This window comes from Bos javanicus, chromosome 3 (genome assembly GCF_032452875.1).
Source record: "Bos javanicus breed banteng chromosome 3, ARS-OSU_banteng_1.0, whole genome shotgun sequence".
NCBI classification, from domain to species: domain Eukaryota; kingdom Metazoa; phylum Chordata; class Mammalia; order Artiodactyla; family Bovidae; genus Bos; species Bos javanicus.
In genome coordinates, this window is record NC_083870.1 from 80,660,924 (window position 1) to 80,673,175 (window position 12,252).

At 42.7% G+C, this 12,252-nt stretch overlaps 1 protein-coding gene across 4 annotated transcripts in view; it reads left to right on the plus strand.

Moving 5' to 3' along the window:
• The first annotated feature begins 101 nt into the window (after positions 1 to 101).
• The window catches only part of JAK1 (Janus kinase 1), a 139,292-nt gene continuing 127,141 nt past the window's right edge, over positions 102 to 12,252 (plus strand). Inside the window, exons 1-2 of one of the 4 annotated variants that reach the window (XM_061411722.1) lie at positions 112 to 348; positions 947 to 1,279. The gene's annotated coding sequence lies outside the window, so the exon portion shown is untranslated. Of the gene's footprint in view, positions 369 to 395; positions 1,280 to 12,252 lie in introns of those variants that run through there. The other 3 variants (XM_061411719.1, XM_061411723.1, XM_061411720.1) reach the window with 3 other exon arrangements.

The window sequence follows — 12,252 nt, forward strand, 5'->3', positions numbered from 1 at the left end:
CCACCGCCTCCGCCTCCATTGCGGTCCCCGCCCCCCTTTCCGGGGCAGCTGTGCGTGACGCCACGAGGAGGCGGAACCTGCCGAGGGGTGGTAGGCGGGGCCAGTCGCGGGGCGGGGCGGGAGGCGGGTGCGTCGCCCAGCGCAGGCCGCGGCGGCCGCCGAGTAGTTAGCCGCCGTAGACTTACCCCGGCCCGCACCGAAAAGGTGATTGCCAACCCTGCGCCCACTCCTCAGCCCCCGGCGCGTAAACGCCGGGGCCCTGGGGGGTTAGCCGCTTAGGGAGCTGGCCGCCCGACCCTGACCCTCGCAGTGACCCAGAGCCCCCCGGCCCAGGCGCACACGGAAGTGGTGAGTGTCACCGAGTGGAGGTAGGGAAGCCTGCGGCGGCCGTGGGCAGCGAGACTAGGGGCTCTCAGCCGGGCACTGGTGGGAGACGCGGCTGCCCCTCTCGGGCCTCGCGCGCCGCGCACCCTGGGTCGCTCCTCGCGCTGGACCTGGGGGCCGGGCCGGGCCGAGGTTGGAGCGGGCTGGGAAGGCGGGGGATTTCCAACAGAGCAGAGCCGGCTGGCGGCGGGGAGATCGGGGGCCGGGGCCCCCCAGCCCCGAAGGGGAAAGGTTAAGGTTCTCTGCCCCCTCCCCCAGAGTGCACACCAAGTTTTCATAAACAAGCCTGGGACGCGCTGACATCCTGTTTATACCACCCGGAGATACAGGCGCGGGGTTGAGGTTTGACGTCCCTCGCTCTTGAACCGAGAACTTGACCGCCAGCCTTTTGGCAGAATTGCCGGGGAGCGGGAGGAGGATTTTTCAGGCCTCAGGACGGATGCTGAGGGTCTTAGCCTTTGACTTCTTTGCCATCTCAGCGAAGGAGAGTTTCTAGGATTTGGGGCCCTGTTTGGGGCAAAGGGGCGTCTGGGGACTCAGGAGACGCCCCCTCCCCTTTTAGGTTCTTTTGGGACTCGGGCCCCAGGCAACCGGCGAAAAGTGTGAATGACGCACCCTGGGCTGAAGGGCCAGGGAAGAGGAACAGTGAAGAGCCGTGCGGCAAATAGTGAATCCTTCTGTAAAGGGTCTGCTTAACCGAAAGTGGGGCTGGTCTCTGGCTCCTTGTCTAACTCCTCAGACTCCGTCCGCGCGCGGCCGTCAAACATCAGAAAAGAGACGTCGCTTTAGCAGGACTAGTAAACACCCCCTTGTAAGTCACTCCCCAAGGTTCCAGGGATGTGGACGCCTTGGATATGTGTTTACCGAGGAACTTCTGTAGGAGACTAGAAAAAGGGTATGATTATTACCAGGTGTTCTGCACCTTTTTTTTTTTGTATGGCATGTTCTTTGTGAATTCCTTTGTGTCCATGGCAAGAGGACCCCGTCCCCGTGCCACTTCGCTTAATACGTGGCTGTGAGCTGTTTTCTGTCCCTGGTTGGATACATGCTATTAACTTTTTTTTTTAAGAGTCCAGGAGTTTTCTCTCTGTGGCAGTTTACATCTGTATAAAATTGTCATTACTTTTTTTCGGTGGATGAAAGCGTTAAAAACCTGACATAGTTAAGTGATGAGTATAATGGAGAAACAAATGTGATCGTGGAGTGTTTGGTTGTTGGCTTTTTTTTTTTTTTTTTTAAGAAATTTGCGTTATGGGCATTTACAGACTGGAAAAAAATATTTAAGATGAACATTTTATATTGATTAAATCTTTGTTCCTTCCTTTCCAAAACCCCATTTTGTGTTGTTTCTGGCTTTTGCTTTGGGTGACTGTTTTTCAAGACCAGGCAGTCGTTTTTATTGAAGGATCAATGTGTTCTTCTGTACTTTGTGGTGAAGGTTAATGGAGGCTACAAGGGTACCAGACACTTTGGGTACAATAGGCATTGTAATATGGAGAAAATGTCTCCTATGTATAGATCCAGATCACATTTAAAGACGCAAGTGCATCATACCTACAAGATTATGAACAGTGTGAATAGGAATAATCACAACCTCTTAACTCTCCGTGTTGTATTAGCTAAGCACTTATACTGTATCTTAGTTTCTCTAAATACAAAATGTATTTTTTTAGTACTAGGATTGCAGTGTGACACTTCGTATTGAATAAAGCTAGTTTAGTTTCCCCATTCCACAATATACTAATTGCTTATTATTATTGGGAAATGATGATAGAGGGTGAATAAATTATACATACATAGATAAAATAATTCAAACATTTCCCAAAATATAACTATGTTTCAATTTGTTGTAATTTAGTCAGTCTTAATATCAATTTGGCTAATGATCTATATGTGTTTATAATTATCTCTGATCAATTGGTATCTACCCTTTGCAGGTTTAAAGTGTTCAGGGGAATTAGCTTGCAAAATGTTTTCAATTCAGGCATTTGCTAAAAAGCTGGTGAAAGTAAGGAATTTTGAGGGCAGAATTGCTTTTTGCAGGAAAAGGGACTCTTTAAATGACATGAAGAAATGCTTCTAAATGGGATAATGAAATCTGCAAGTTTAGATTCTGGGTTCACAAACACTAATGGTTTCAACTGCAGCCCAGAAATTCTAATAATGTTTTGAAGTTATCACTCAGTTTCTTCTGAATAGCTTGAAGTATATGTTTGGACAGAAACCCAGTTGAAGCAAGTGTTGAGAATGTGTAGGTTTATACCCATTTTAATAAAGGGGATTCTAAGGTATAGCTGCATTCATAAAGTTTATTAACAAAGACTGAAGTCTGTTTTTTGATTAAGTTTTTACCCTTTAAATGCACATTATTTTATATATCTTTATTATGTATATACTTATGTTCTAATGTGGTAATATGCTCTTAGAAGATATATCATCTGAGATGTGAGTGTTTATACAAGGAAATTTTTCTTGTCTGTTTTCACATTAAAAAAACTATTTTAAGTGGATAGAGAATTGATTAATTAACTGAATCTTGCTGAGCAAGCAGCGTCTGATGGTCTGTGATTTATCATGGCCCAGTGTTCTGTCGAGCCTTATCATAGAATAAAGATACCAGAAAAAACCTTGTACATTCTTTTGGACCAGTGTCCCTCAGCTGGGTATAATTGTGCGCCTAAGGAGGTATCTGCAGTTTCTGGAGACATTGTTAGTTGTTAGAACTGTCAGGGTGTGGTGGGAGTGGGAGGAGGCAGTGTTACTCGTGTCTAGTGGGTAGAGGTCAAGGATTCTGTTCAGCATCCTACAATGCATGGTGCAGCCCCCTACAGCAAAGAATTCTTTGGCTCAAAATGTCAGTAGTGTCGGGCTTGAGAAATTGTGCTTTAGCCAAGTGGGTAACAAGATCCTGGCTTCTGTCATGGCAGGCTGCTTCACTCAGGCACCTGTTTTCTTCATCTGTAAAATATCCACTTTGGCTGTCACACAAAGCTGTTGGGAAAAATTACAAAAATAATGGATGGAAACCATGAAGTGCTGTGCAAATTATAACTATTGTGAAGAAGTGATTTTTTTTAAATTGAAATATGGTTGATTTATAGTGTACTGATCTCTGCTGTACTGCAGTGACTCAGTAATACACACATAGACTTTTTAATATTCTTTTCCATTATGGTTTATTAAATGTAGTTCCCTGTGCTATACAGTAGGACCTTGCTATTTATCTGTCCTACATATAATTGTTTGCATCTGCTAATCCCAAACTTTCCCATCCTGCTCCCTCTTGGCAATCACTTATAGAGAACCCCCTTGGTTCTTTGTAAGATGTGATTTTTTAAAATAAATGAATTGTTAGATATACTGGTTGTTGAGGAGGAAAGGGGGTACAGTATGTTGAATGCCAAGATTGGATAGTTTGGTGTTATTCAATTCTTCCTTCATTTTATAGGGTAGAGGATTTACTTAATGTAGTTTTATTATTATTAGAACATAAAATTTTTTATCTCTATTATTTCTTTAAATGTAAAGATTTTCTCATTTAACACATTGTGAAAAAAACAAAAACAAAAACAAAAAACACATTAGACCATAAAGCAGAAAGTATAGGAGAAAAGTCAGCCATGGCCCACTCCCTTACCCATTTAAGGACAAGTTCTTATCAGTTTTTTGTCTATTAGAGTCATTAATGCAGGAGAAGAGTTAACTATGGAAAAAGCAGCAGCTGGTGACCAGGGAAGGTGCTGTTTGCTTTTGTGCCCTTCATTTTTTTCCCTAATAATTATGTACAGTCAGTTATGTTATAGAAGACATTAGAGGAATTGGTTCTTTGTTTTTGTACTTTGTCAGCTGCCCTCCACCCGCCTTCTTGTTTGGCATGCTGTTTCCTCTCTGCTTCTTGCTCTCCACTCAGCTAGGTGTGCCACTGTTGCTTCCTGTCTCGAAAACCCTATGGTAACATAGCAGCTGCCATGTTGAAATGACCGTGTTTCAGGGCAGGAAACTACTTCCTATGAGTATTCTTTCCTCTGAAGTGCACCAGTTTTTTTTTGGCAGTTTGAGGCAACAAGAAAGCATAAAAGTTTTAAGTTCATTTCCGTGGTATATTTACTTCTGAGGTTTTATGATCTGTGGTTCTTAACAGCTATCAGTGGGCACACCATTTTTCCTTGGTGCTCTGAGTAAACTGCCGAATGCCCAGTCAAGCCCTGCTTTAGAAGCAATGAAAATTTCTTTAAGTCTGCTCTAGACAGAAGACTGAGCTGGTCTTTGTTGGGATTTTTTTAATCTGTGGTAACTGAATTTACTTATCGTTAATATTCACACAGCACTCTGTTGCATTCCTTTATTCATTTAGTAAATACTTTTTGAGCTCCTGTTGTGAGCCTCAGGGAGGGAGTAAACAGAAAAAAACAGGCAAAAATTCTACTTTTATAGAGTTTGGTGGATGATCCTTTGTATGTTCATAGAGTCTTCGTTGCAGGTTATGCACATAAAAATAAGTAAATCCTGCATTATAGAATGTTTCCTGGAAACTATCATGGTACTCCTTTAAAGTCAGAGTACCAAGTAGCTCCCCCCTTGTTCCCCACTTTTTATAGATTCATTAACTCATTCTTTGTATATACAAACATCTCTTTGGTACAAAGTTCCTGGCAGATGGATAAGACAGTTCATATGGAAACAAGCCTGCTATAAATATAACACAGTGTGGTTGATGTTATAGTAGAGGTCAGAGTTAAGAGCACTTTAGCCCCTGAAGAGAGCTGAATCCTGCTTGGAGCCCTTGTCTGATGCTTTTTTTTTTTTTTTTCCCTGGCTGCTCCGCGCAGCATGGGCATGTGAGGTCTTTAGTGACCAGGGGCTATCCCCACGCCTCCTGCAGAGGAAGCCAGAAGCCTTAACCACTGGACCACCAGGGAAGTCCCTCCAATGCTTTTTTTTTTTTTTAAGAAAATCATTTGAGTTGGGCTTGAGGAGTAAGTAGGAGTTCTTTTCCTTAGGGGTGGATGGAAATTGAGGCAGAGATAGAGCATGAGCAAAGGCACAGAGGTGGGCATGTACATGTGGGTGACCAATTTGGAGGTGGCCACAGTGACCAGAGCAGGGTACTGAGAGGCAGCAGAAAGAGGCTGGGCTTGGACGTGCAGGATGGGGCCAGGCTCTGAAGACTACTCAAGTCTCTGAGCGTTGTGAGTTCAGAGACCGTGGCCCATGTTGAATGAATGAACTGGGAAGATGGGAAGCCATTCATAGTTTTTGAGCTTCAGAATAGCATCATTAGAAAATGGAAGTACCCACAGTTCTATAAAGGATCAGCTTCATTTGACCGTTGTGCAACTGTTCATCCTCTGCATCACAGAAAATGGTCCTTACTATACACTTTTATCAATTGTTCAGAAGACTGCTAGGAAATAGAAATACTTAGAGTCAGAATAGATGTCATTAAGTCCATGTGTGTTTTCCTTATAGTAGAGTAAAATTTTATTTTGCTTTGCTTTTAATTTATAAAGGATTTGTAGACAATTAACCTAACTGATTCTCAAAGCAGTAGGAGATTAAATACAACAAATGCAAGAGATGGGAATTGTTAAGAGGGTGAATACAGGAAGGTCCATTGTCTGAGGCAGGCAGTGTTAATTTTTTATATTGGAAGTGAATGAGGAGAGGTTTATGAAAAGCAGAACCTTAACTCAAAAAGTGAAGCACCCTGTGTGGGGCCATTCAGTGGAGAGGCAGAGCCATCATAAATACCATAGCATATTGAAGGTGTCATTCTCACAACACAGTACAGTAATTGGTATGGAAAATGAGCAAACCATTAAGAGAAGAGTTCAAGTTGTGGAGCATAATGGAAATGAGGCCAGGTACTTCTGGTCTCTAGGAGAAAAGGGCAGCTTTAGGGGTTGAGAGATATGCAAGTGGTAGGCAGAGGTGGGGGTGGAGTAAGAAGCTGCTGTCACGATTGCAATAGGACAGCCTTGAAGAAAGAGCTTTCTTCAGTGTGAAAACCTGGTGAGGAATCTTTGCTCGGCAGGAGGAGCTTTCACTCTTCAGGGAAAGTGACTTGAGTGATCTACCTCTGCAAACCTAAGGAGGGGAGCTGTGGCTTTCTGTGGAGAAGGTGATGATAATTGCTGGAACCCACCAGTGAGGAGAGGAGAGAGACTAAATCAGGTCAACTTAGTTACACGTCTAGATAGTACACAGACAGACTTACTGTCTTGTTTTTTATGTAATCTGTGTTTTTGGAGGCTCTGGAGCTGGACTGTTTAGTTTGATCCTAGCTGTGAGAATGTGGGCAGGTTATACCTGTTTCCTTATCCATAAAAGGAAGTTGAGGTAGTACCTACCTCTAGGATTATTTGAATATTGAGTGACTGACTACACCTAAAGGTTTGGGAGTGGTGCCAGGCACATGTTATGGTGTTAAACATTTGTTGGCTCTCTCGCTTTCTTTTTTTTTTTTCCCCTTCTAATTGGTGAATATGCTTTGTGTTAAAAACGAAGAGTTCAAATTATGTCCAGAATGCTGTAAGATGGTAGGAAAGTGGACCCACTAAATAGAAAACAAAGAGTAGCTGATTCATTCAATATTAGAAAGGCTTCAGTTAGAAATGGATAAATAAAAAATGTTTAGGCACCTAAAGAAGACATTTTCTCAAATCTAGAAGAGTTCAGTATGTAGACAGCCCCAAGGTGGTAAATAAATTAAGTTTTGCCCCATTTTTAACATTTTTAAGAAAAAATGAGAAACAAAGGTGCTTTTAATTTAACTTTAAATGCCATCCAAGGTATATAATTTGGTAGGAATGTATTAGGCTTTCTGGGAAAGTCAGTATAAAAATACTGTGTTGCTCTCCCTGATTCAGTTTACTTAGCGAGTGGTGAGCTGTTGGCAGAGGGGCACCAGCATACCTGTTTGTAAAATGGTGTCTTTAGAGTTGTGTAGAAGCTTAAAATCTTATAAATCAGGTAATGTCCTAGGGAATTTGCTGCTAAGGAATTATAAACGTTTATGAGAACTCTTAAATAATGTTGTTTCCCCTGAGTGCTGTTTTTATCAAGTTTCTTTTTCCATGTATGTGTTGCATTTTCCTAAAGCAAGACTTACCTAAAATATAAAATTGTACAAAAGTTGGCCCTTCTTCCTATCACATTGTGAATATATCTATATTTCTTTCTCAGTAATGTCTATGTTGCATTTATTCATATTCTTAAGAACAGTAGTTGTCATATGGTTGGAAAGGCACTCTTGATGATAGGCTCATTCCATGTGCTCTGAGTAACAAAGAAGTTAGCTGTCTCTTCTCCTTGTCTTCGCATTTGACAAGGAAAGTGACAGTAAAACTCCCTAGTTTTTACTGGGGAGGTGATGCGTAAGGTAGGGAAGTCCAGCTCACATGGTGAACAGGCTGACTGACCTATAGATATTAAAAACAAATAAATTTAGGTCTGTTAAATCCCAGGTACGTTGGGTAATTCAGACAAGTTGAATGTATAAAGCAGAAATAGATAAGAACACTTTGTAGTTAATGCAACTCTTGTTTTAAATGGTGTCTTAAAGGGCTTAAGGGTATTAGAACTGACAGCAGTTTATTCAGTTAAGCACAGTTTTATCTGCAGGCTTATTTGCACAGTTAATTTGCTCAGACTGTAGCAAGGCTGTAATTTATAGTGATTTTTCAATTAATAGAATTTAAAATAATCTTTTATGTTACAGTGGGAGAAAAGAGAGAAGAAAAAAAATCAAGGAGAAAACAATCTGCCAAATGTGTATTTTTCCAGCGAAAAATCTTATTGTAAAACTAGCTGAATGGACCATACAACAGGGAGGCAGATAGATGAGATTATATCATAAAGAGGTACTCGGGGTGTTTGGCCAAGTACATCTGCAAATCCACTTCAGGGCTAATTCACAAAATACAGATTTAAAAAGGAAGATGCTTTAATGCCTATATTTAATATTCTGAATGATTTTGTTCAGTTAAAGTCATCTGTAAAACTATGGGCAAGTCTGTTAATCACTGTATGTCAGTTACCTCATTGGGAAGATCATCTGATATATGATGATACCTCAAAACACCCCCCCCTTTTTTTTTTATATATTTAGAATGACCTTCACCTAGTTGCTCAGAAGTAGGAAGGGGAGATCAGAGGAGGCCAGACTGGCCTGAACATAAATTGTAAGCCTACCTGATGTGGGATTTGGGAAGTAATAAGCCACTTGTGATGCATAAACTGCTTGAGATAAAATTGCTCTTGGGTTTTCATGTTCATTCCATTACTTATCCATTATCTGTAGATTGTATATTATGTGAGAACATGATGGGCCTGATTCCTGCCCTCAGAAGCTGCCTGGCTAGTAAAAGACACAATACTTAAACAGTTACACAACTGCTTGTTACAAGAATGCTGAGTACCTGGGGAGATGTTTTAGTTTGGTGTAAAGCAGAGGTGGGGGGCAGTAAGAAGAGGGGGTCTTTGTGATTTTTTTTTTTTTTTAATTGCAATATGAAGAGTGAAAGAGCTAGCCAGGCCAAGAGGCTGTGGAGGTTTTCCAGCCAGAGGAAACTGCACAAGGGATCTGAGGTGAAACCAACACTGGAGTAGAGAGGATAGAGGGCCAACTGGCGAATTGGAGCCGCCCGCAGGGCCTTAGCCTAGCGCGGCAGGGGGAGTTGAAGGCTTTAAGACGTGGGTTACAGGGTGGGACTGGAGTCACTGTATGACACACAGGATTCCCCACCCCACCCCTGGGAGCACCTCTGCCCACTCTGCTACCAAGTGCCTTGAAAGTCTTACTTCCTCCCATATACTCATTCTTTAACCCTTTGCTATCTGACTACCATCTCCACACTCTTAAGACTTGTTTGAGGTCACCAGTGACCTTTTTGCTGTCACACTGAGGCCTTTTTAATGCACTTATCTGAGACATTTTGATGCTGCTAAACACTCCTTCCTGAAAGATGCCCCACGCCACTGCTGTCTGGCTTCTGAGACACAATACTCCTTTCCTTTCTCTCCTTGTCTTTGTTGTCTTCTCTTAGGTGTCTTCCCTTCCTCTTCTCTCTCTCCTGCCCCGTCAAAGACTTTCCTAAAGGTTCTGCGAATGGCAGATCTTATGTGTTCCTAGAACTGCAAGTGACCTGCTTTCACCTGTGTTCCAATTGTCTCTTTTATTCATATTCCTTCTTCTCCACTCCCTCTTTGCCCAAATACTGACTGAGCAGCTTTAGGCAACTGTTCAGGGCACTGGGGACAGGAATAAGAGGTAGGGTCTCGTTCTTAAGGAGCCAACATTCAAAGATCTTAAACATGGTAATTAAGAAGATAATTTCGGGTGAGGATAAAGAAACAGTATGGTATGGGTAGAGAATGCTTAGGTAGGCAGGAGAGGGGCTGCCTCTGAGGAAATGACATTTGGGCTCAGACTGCAGGAGCCAGGCCATGCTAGGACCTGGAGGAAGAATACCAGGCAGAGAACAGCAGGTGCCTAGGCCCCATGGTGGGATGAGCTTTCCATTCCATGGTTGGCTTGCTTACCTGAATGTCTTGTTGATACCTCCCGTTTAACTGCTTCAGAATTGAGAGCATCTTTTTCTGACCCAGCCAACCAGTGGGTGATTTCTCTGTTCCTCTTAGTACTGTGTCTATGCATAGCCCTGAAAATCAGTGGTTAGAAAACTTTTCCTGTAGAAAGGAAGACAGTGAATATTTTCAACTTTGAGGATCGTGCCACTCTGTGACAACTCCACAATTCGGCAGCTGTGTAACTAAAGCAGACACAGACAACATGTAAACCAACGGGTGTGCCTGTGTTCCAGGAGAACTTTATGTGTGGACGCTGACATTTGAGTGTCCACTTGTCACAAAATATTTTTTCCCCAACCATTTAAAAATGTGAAAATCGGGGACTTCTGTGGTAGTCCCGTGGTTAAGACTCTGCGCACTCCCAATGCAGAGTGTGTGAGTTCAGTTCCTGGTTGGGAAAGTTCCACATGCTGCGTGGTATGGCAAAAAAAAAAAAAGTAAAATTTGTACACTTCTTTGCTGTGGAAAACAGGCGGGAGGCCAGGCTTGGCATGTGGACCCAAGTGTGCTGACCCCTGCCTTGTTTCATCTTGGTTTCTCTCCCTCCAGCCCCCAGTTCAACAATTTGCCAGACCCTCTCAGTGTCCCTCCCAGTGTGTGGCTCTTCTCTGCTGTTCCCTGCCTCTGGCCTAGCTTTCCTTCATTACCTGGGTGATCACAGTAGTCTCCAACCCAGTCTCCCTCCCTCCAGCCTTCCCCTGCCTTCTATCTTCCCCACAGACATTGGAGAATCTTCATGCAGTTGACTCATGTCATAGAATTTCCCGGACTGCTGCCTTTATAAGCTCTATTGTCTGCAGAAAACAGTCCGAATTCCACCTTTGTGTAGTATTCAAAAGTCCCTGTCATAAGATCTCAGTTTTTCAGCTTATTGTCCCATTTCTTTCATCTACGCTGTGCCCAAATAGATGGTTCACTATTTTACATTTGTGCCTCAAACATTTCTCATACTTTTTTCTGCTTCCTCACCCTCTGTGGACTTTGCCCATGCCTTGTGCTCTCCGTCTGTCACACTTCTGTGACTATCAGGGTCCCTCCGCCTCGAGCCCCAACAGAAGGCGTGTGCTATATACACTTAGTTCCTTGGCTGCGCGCAGTCCTTGTGTTCGGCCTTGTGCTGCAGTTCCTTTGTAGACTTTCCTCCACTGTGCAGTCCCAGGATTCTTGAGGACAGGGACTTATTCCCTGTAATATCCCCTTTCACAGACGGTACATGGTTGTTTATTCAGTAAATGCTAAATCCTGTGTAAACGATTTGTAGAGGCTCAAAGGGGGAACATTTTTACTAGGAATGTGACCACATTAAATCCTGACTCTACGCCAGTCCAGGTTCGATGCACTATACTGGATGCTTGGGGCTGGTGCACTGGGACGACCCAAGGGATGGTGTGGGGAGGGAGGAGGGAGGAGGGTTCAGGATGGGGAACACATGTATACCTGTGGTGGATTCATTTCGATATTTGGCAAAACCAATACAATACTGTAAAGTTTAAAAAAAAAAAAAATCCTGACTCTTATATGAAGTAGTACAGTTTTGTGAAAGATCAAATATTTTGGAAGACTACTGTGATATTCTTGGTCCTGTCATAAGTTTTAATGTTCCTCTTCAGGAATTGATGTTTCCTTTTGTATAAAAGAAAAAGAGAAAGACTGCTCAGTAAATCATGTTTCCTTTCCTGAAAACTCAAGGCCAAGTTATTTGCTTATTTTAGGCTGCTGTTCATTTTTCTCACAGTAGTTTCCCTGCCTCAGTCTTCCACCAGATCACTTGTCACATGTATTAAATACATTTAATGAACGGTTCTGGTGTATGTGTGTGTGTGTGTATGTGTGTGTTTATGTGTATAAGAAGCCCCAACTTTTGGTGAGAAATAGGAATTTAAATAAAAAATACTAGGCCCCTGTTTTACGCAACCTGATGTGACTTAAAGATGGTGAATATCTTAGAAGAAGCAGGGAAAAAGGCCCTGGGGCAGTACGGGAATCCTGATGTGAGTGTCTTGTGCTCTTTTGGGGAACCTGTCCTTCGGGTAGCTCACGTCTCCCAGGTTTGTGGGGCCTGTGGCACATCTTGTCAAGTGCTAAGGAGGGGGAGCAAGAGGATGAGACTCAAGATTAGTAAGCTTTTACTACGTGTCAGCTGTTTACGTGCTTTGCATTTGATATTTAATTTAATCTTTTAATAGCCAGAGAGGTGAATCTTAATGGCATCATTTTCCAGATGAGCAAACAAAGCTAATGGCATAGTTGAAATTCAAATTTGCAGCACTCTGATTT